The 7,816-nt window shown below is 33.6% G+C and overlaps 1 non-coding gene across 1 annotated transcript; it reads right to left on the bottom strand.

Moving 5' to 3' along the window:
- Nucleotides 1-4,376: 4,376 nt before the first annotated feature.
- Nucleotides 4,377-4,483, bottom strand: LOC113257207 (U6 spliceosomal RNA). The gene has a single exon (XR_003316876.2). It is a non-coding gene; the product is annotated as a U6 spliceosomal RNA (small nuclear RNA).
- Between the last annotated feature and the right edge of the window lie 3,333 nt (nt 4,484-7,816).

The raw sequence follows: 7,816 nt of genomic DNA, 5'->3' as shown, positions 1-7,816 counted from the left end.
TAGCTTAACATGTAACTGCTGGATCATATTATTAGTGAAATAATGATGGTTCATAACCTGCATGTAGGATCACCTTGAAAATACAAATCCAAGTGTAGTTGATACAGGTAATTTTTTTTTTAAAGATTTTATTTATTTGAGAGACAGACTGAGCAAGAGAGAGAACATGAGCAAGGGGAACAGCAGAGGCAGAGGGAGAAGCAGGTCCCCCACTAAGCAGGGAGCCCGATGCGGGGCTGGATCCCAGGACCCAGAATAATGACCTGAGCTGAAGGCAGATGCTTAACCAACTGAGCCACCCAGGCTTCCCAATACAGGTACATTTTATTGGTGACTCAAATCAAAAGTACACCTGCCACTGGTGATATGATTTCTTGAAGCTATAAACAACTCTTGGTTAAATCCAAGCACAAGAAAGACACTTTCCTCAGTATTAATCTTTGTGTTTTACAAATTACTTTCACATATTAATAACAAAATGTTTACATATTTATTTTAAAATATTTTGTTTACTAAATAGTGATTAAAACAAAAATCTTCCTCTCTTTTCTTGACAGCGATACCCATGTTTCAAATAACTTCATTTCTTAAAAGTTTCAGCTATAGAAGAATATGTTCGTTACTTAACAGCTTTATACTTTAGAATGCACCATAGCTAAAACTCAGTTTTATTCACCTAATCAAATAGTTGCCTAGAAGTTGGAAATACAACTGCAAAGAAATCACACTTGGAGTGTGGAGTTTGGAGTTTAGAGTCTAGTGGAAGATAGAGAAATAGAAATTAAGACCCTTGAAGTAAAATGTTTTATTCTTCATCTCATCAAAACCTAGCACTAGAATCATATTGTTGCATAAAACAGATATGAACAGGTAATGCACCACTGGATAATTTTTGTAGAGGTCAGAATAAAATATATTTTTGGTGGTAGAGAATAAAACATTCTGAGTTTTTTTTTGTGTGTGAACGTACATGTACAAATACACTAATTAGTAAATAAATAAATATTTGAAGTGTGGTTTTTAAAAATATCTGCGCAAGTGAAATCAACCTCTTTAGAACTGTCATAAGTAATTAGATTGATGTTTTTGATACATGTAAATGACTAATCCCTATTTGTCAATTCAATTTACTTATTCATTTATGAAAAGCTGTTAATACTATGTTCAATAATTGTGCAAGACAGTTTACCTATGGAAAAAAACACCATGTGCAATCACATCGAAGTTTCACAAATGAGGATATGCAAATTATTTTGTAGATGGGCAAGGGTGGATATGGAAAGTGGAGAGAAAGAAAGGAAGAATGAAGTTCTGATCATAATAGATTCTGTGCATCATTTTGGGAGCTGGAAATTTATCCTGAAGATGTAGAGGGATTAAGAAATTTTAATGAAGAGAATATCATGATCAAATTTTTATTTTAGAAATATAGTTATCAGCAGTAGGAAGGATAGGGAAGATGGGGGACAACGTACATAGAAAAAAACATTTTTCCCATGTTGATAATTTTAGGAAATGGAGATAAATATTCAGAACCAGCAAGAGGAAAAAAGGAAGAAATTTGTAATAGAACCAATGCAGGATAATCTAAACTCTATTTCCTGTTATTTATAGAAATCATAGCTACTATTTCAACCATAGTGTAACTATGGCTGTTCATGGGTTTTAATTGCCATGTATATAATTAGATTCCATATATCAAGTCTAAGATGTTGTAAGTTATATTGAATCATGATTTTGTGTTGCTACTTAAGAAAAATAAATAAATTGCCAGCTCAACTATTACATAGTGCTAAATTGCTACTGATCGTAGAATGGATTCCGATTCCACAGATAACAAAATGAGAAAAAATGTGCATCTTAGAATTGGTAAAATACATTTTTTTCATAATACGAGTTCAGGTCTTCTCAACAAACATTTTGCTTTTATGAAGCTCATTTGAAAGAATACATATCTGGAATGAATAAGAGATGTTACAGGTTTAGAGAGATCCATGGAATTTTCAGACACTGAAATGTATAGGTGAGTGTTGCCAAGAGAGTTAGAACAGAATTCCTTCCTCTGCTTGTTCCACATGGTCAGGGTAATAATGGCCAGTTATTACCACCTTTGTTTGCAAAAGATACTAGCATCCTTAATTTCATCTGTTTTAATAGCTGCTCTTACCTTACATAGTCTCTTTCAAATATATAGTAGCAAACAAAAAATATAAGGATTTTCCATAGGATAAATATACTTTGGGGGGAAATAATGAGATAATTAAGTGACTTTTGGGGAAACCAAAGATAGTTGCCATAAAGTTCTTATACTTTTTATTATAGTGATCTGGGAAGAAAAAAAAAGTATTTAGTAACATGAGCAATAAAAATTCCAGGAATTAATATCTAGACTATTTTCAATCATATAACTCTTCTAGTTTTAATGCATACATATTCACAAAATTAAATCTTCTAATCAGTTATTTGGTGTCTGCAAATCATTCGGATATTTGCAAAGATGCCTTTTAAGTTTCCTTCCCTGGTTAGCCAATGTGCTGTTTTCCGACCACAGCTTCCTGTCAATTGGCCCAGTATTTACAGTTATCTGTTTAAATTCATGTGTTAATTATAGGAATTTTGAAAGTGATCACTGATCACTGATTTCTTTTTCAGGGCTCCGAAAAGACCTAACAGTTTTCATATTAATTCATTTTCATGATATCTCATTTCAAACTGGACCCCGCAGTATATTTTACTTTTACTTTGAGCAGCAAAATAGACCACTGATGAAAGAGGATTCATCCAATTACTATGAGCAAAGTAGCTTTAACTTCCTTCAGATATCCACTAGCAAGATATAAAATGACACTTCCCGGACACATCAGTAGCACAATAGGGCCTTTATTGATTTTCATATCATGTTCTTCAGTCTGAAATGGCTCCCTTGAGGACTCCACTTCCCAGCAGGAAAAAATTGCCTTTTCTACGTTTGAATTCTCAGGTCTATTAATGCATCCCTAGCTGGAGACAGTGTCATTTTAGTTCTATTTCTTTGTAGTTGATGTGTCTACACCTTGCTATTGTAGTGCCCTAATGGATCCTAGGGTTGTAGGTCAAAGTATGAAAACAAAAAATGAAATTGCTTAGCCTGCAAATCAATAAAAAAGACTCTTAACACTTTTTCTAAGTATAAAATGTGCAACCAATGAAGTGTGATAAGTGCATTCAACCTTGTACTAAAACTATAAATAGAGTATTTCTAACTCGGCATTTATATCCTCAAAATGAAGATAAATGGTTACTTTTGTTGCTCAATGTACACTATCTAGATCAAGAAAACCAACGAAAGTGCATTTGTTATGTTGACTAAAATGTTGAATTATAATCTTTTCAAAAGTTACCTCAGAATGGCATTGGATGTCATTCTATTATCATCCACCCTAAATAATCTAATCTAATTTAATTTAAAATTCTCTGGAATAAAAGTACTTCAAGGAGAACCGTCCTCGTTTTTTAACTTGACCTCCCTAAAATCATCTATTTGACAGCTAAAATTGCTTTTAGTGATTGCTGTATAATAAAAAAATTTTCAGTTTGATATTAATTGAGATAAAATATAGAGAATAAAAATAGCACTATAATATCTCCATGTGAGAACAAAATGCCTTTATCTATAGTCTTCAAATTTATTGCTCGTAACTAAATCTTTTACAGATTTGACATTTTTTTATTATCTAATAATTTCATTATTGAACAGTTAATGGATTTATTATGTAACCACTCTATCCCTAGAAATAACCCACAAGTTACTACCAAAGGGACACCAGTTTTAGAAAAATCTATTTTTTTCAGCCAATTTAAGTACCATATTAACCTTTTTTTCTGAGAATTGTTATAAAATACAAATTCAACAAATTTTTATTTCTGTTCTTTCCATTTCTAGTCTCCTTCACTAAATCTGAACTAATTGCCTTACTCAAAATACCGCATAAGTGATAAATTCCTTCAGTATGTGGAATAAACCTCCTTTGGCATGATTTTTTACAAGGTTTTTCTATGGCCCTTTAACAATAATAACCATATAACTTATATTGCCTTTTAGTTACCTGAATCTTCATTGACCCCCATAAAAAACTTTCTTAAAGGAGTGGTAATAAATATTTTTGAAATATTATATGATCATTTCAGTGGTTGAAATAACTATTTAGTATCATGTAGACCACTCAAAGCCCATGAAATGTTATAGAGAACTTTATAAATTAATGTCTCCAAACACTGGCTATTATGAAAAGGATAATCTTTTACTAGTTGCTAATTATTTAATCCTCACATCTATTTTCATAGTAAGGTTTAGTTTAAGGGCATGGAATTGGTGGGGGGTTTTTGAAGGTATCTGCAAAAATATGGAACACTTCATGAATTTGCATGATACTCTTGTGCAGGGGTCATGCTAATCTTCTCTATATCGTTCCAGTTTTAGTGTATGTGCTGTCTAAGCGAGCACTTGGTGTTTTTGACTAAAATAGGTCGTGTAAAAATGTATCTAGCACACAAGTGGTTGCTCATAGTATATCTAAACTCGAAAACATCACGTAGACATCTAGAAATGAATTCATACTGCTATCCTAACTGTGAAACTTTTGGGGCGAGGGTATATTTGAGAATAGTTAAGAGAAGTAATCGCAGGGAAGAATATTTGTTTCATTAACAGAGCACATGGCTGAGATATCATGGCTATTCAAAACATGAATGAATGTAAAACGACTTGACTGGCCACTAAAGATAGTCTTAGCCAGGGGCGCCTGCCTGGGTGGCTCAGTCGTTAAAGCGTCTGCCTTCGGCTCAGGGCGTGATCCCAGGGTCCTGGGATGGAGCCTGGAATTGGGCTCCCTGCTCCACTGAGACCCTGCTTCTTCCTCTCCCACTCCCCCTGCTCGTGTTGCCTCTCTCGCTGGCTGTCTCTCTCTGTGTCAAATAAATAAATAAAATCTTTAAAGTTAAAAAAAAAAAAGATAGTCTTACCCATTCAGATAGAGATGGGCAGTGTTATATTTTAGGACCAGAGAATAGCCGAAGAGCTTTAACGCAAATCGACAAAAAGCAAATGGGTACCAAATTTCTCTGGACTATTAAGTATGTGATTGAGAAATCATCATGGATCAAAATGTGGTGCTGACAAAAACAACTGCAGAAGAAAAGCATATAGAATTAGAATACTTATTACGCAAATTATTATTGGCCAAGAGGCTTAGGAAATTAACTTAGAATTCTGTGATACTTTTCAATGCCAGTACTATTGAAATATCCACTTGCCTTTGTTAGAAGAAATTCAAAGTAAGGGCAGCATCATGGTTGAAAATTTGGGTCTTATGAAAAGCTGATGTGTATTGATGATCATATAAAATAGAAAAATATACAATATTTTTTAAATAAAGTGATCTCAATCTGATTTCTCTCATGAAGTAACACCCTCATCATAAGCCTACCAGCTAACCATAATCACTACAGCTTATTGGCTACAGCCTTTGTTTTAATTAAACAGTGCACCAATAATATGTCCTCCAGTGTTTCTAACATTATAACAAATATGTTTTTATTAAAATAATGTAACCATAAACATTTACTCATTTCTCCTGTAGCATCTACCTTTGGTTGTATTATAAAATTTGAAGTTATATACATATACACACACAAAAGTGTTAGATAAAATATTTCAAACATTTCATGCATTTTTTAATGAAATTGTCTGGCTTTATTTTTTATTTTTATTTTTTTTTATTATTAACATATAATGTATTACTTGTTTCAGGGGTATAGGTCTGTGATTCATCAGTCTTACACAATACACACCACTCACAACACATACCCTCCCCAAAGTCCATCACCCAGCCACCCCATTCCCCAACCCCTCCTCCCCTCAGTTTAAGATAGAATCAAAGTTTCCAGGGAAGGTATGTAAATATTACTATTAATGTTTCAGCCAAAACCTGAGAGAGGAAAATCTGTCTCTCTAAATATTCTCTAACAGTAAACTTTTAAAGTGGTGAGGATAATATTTTGAGCAAGGGAACTCAAGGCCTTTAAAGAGTAGAGGAGCTACAGAAAAGGAATGCAAGGGCTGGAAAACGGTTGTATCAAAATGGTGACTGTTCCAAATGGCCCCAAACAGTGACTTCAAACCCTGGGCAGTTGGGCAAAATCTCCAGCAATGAATGCTATTCATTTCTGTGCTTTGTCATGCAGAGTAAAACACACAGAATGCTACACAATACGTTTCTTTTTGGAAAATGACCTTTGAACACAGAGAATAAACATTGCTGATGAAATATTTAAGAGAAAGTAAGAAGTTCTGAAAACAGTAAGGGTACTTCTCCAGAAAAGAGTTTTGTTTTAACATATAAAGTGTCAAATTTAGGGAAGATTCAAGTAGAATCTTAACCTAAACATGGCTAGGTCATTCTTTTTACAGAAATCTGAACATCATGAGAATATTATTTTTTATGGCACTTTATTAGTACAATTTTAATCCATGAGGTTAATTACAAATTTAGAATTTTTTAAAGGGTGCCTTTTTGTTTAATGGAATGTGATAGTGATTATAAAATAGTTGCCTGTATTTTGCCTTTGTCAGTTACGGGTAATTATTTTCACAATTCTATTGAAGTATACTTGACAAATAAAAATTGCATATATTTAAGGTGTACAACTTACTGTTTTGATATACCTATATGTTGCTGTGAAATAATCACCACAATCTAGCTAATTAACATATCCATCACCACACATAATCATCATTTTCTTTTCTTTTCTTGTGGTAATTAAGGCCTACCCTCTTAATAAAATTAAAGTATGTGATACAGTACTGTTAACAATTGCCACATTGCTCTACATTAAATCTCCAGAATTTATTTATCCTTTGTAATTGAAATTGTATCTCTTGACCAACATTTCCATATCCCTCACCCACAACCCTCCATCCCACACCCCCAGCCCCTCATCCACTCCTGCCATCCCACACCTCCCTCTCCACTAGCCCTTGGCAATCATACTCTCTATGTTTCTGGACTAGACTATTTTTAATTCTACATATAAGCGAGATCATGCAGTATTTATCTATTTGGCTTATTTCACTTATAATGTTCTCTAGGTTCATCCATGTAGTTGCACACTTGCAACAGGATTTCCATTTCTTTGAAGGTTGTTTCTGTGGACAGATTTCCTGTGAATCTGATCTGTTTCCCTTGTAGGGTAAGGACTTTTTCTTCCTTTACTGCTTTCATTCTTTCCTTGTCTGTGTATTTTGTGAATTTGACTCTGATATGCCTTGGTGATGGCCGGCTTTTGTTGAATTTGATGGGATTTCTCTGTGATTCTTGGATTTTTGATGCTTGTATCCTTCCCCAGAATAGGGAAGTTTTCAGCTATAATTTCTAAAAAAAAAAAAAAAACAAAAAAACCATAAACAAAAAAACCCAAAAAACAAAACAAACAAAAAACCCTTCCATCCCTTTTAATCTCTCTTCATCTTATGGGACTCCTGTGATATGAATGTTATTATGTTTTAGTAAGTCACCGGGTTCCCGAAGTCTACCTTCATGATCCATTGCTTTTGTTTCCCTCTGCTTTTCAGCTTCATTACTTTCCATAATTTTACCTTGTATATCACTGATTTGTTCCTCTGATTCAACCATCTTCATTGTTATGGCATCCATTTAAGTTTGCATCTCAGTCGTAGCATTTTTAATTTTGGCCTGACTAGATTTTAGCTTTTTTGTCTCTGCCATAAGGGATTCTCTAGTGCCTTCTATGCTTTTCTCAAGTCCATCTAGTATCCTTA

The sequence above is a fragment of the Ursus arctos genome, unplaced genomic scaffold, assembly GCF_023065955.2.
Source record: "Ursus arctos isolate Adak ecotype North America unplaced genomic scaffold, UrsArc2.0 scaffold_4, whole genome shotgun sequence".
Taxonomy (NCBI): Eukaryota; Metazoa; Chordata; class Mammalia; order Carnivora; family Ursidae; genus Ursus; species Ursus arctos.
The sequence above is the reverse complement of the archived record's forward strand: the minus strand, read 5'-3'. Positions and strand labels throughout refer to the sequence as shown.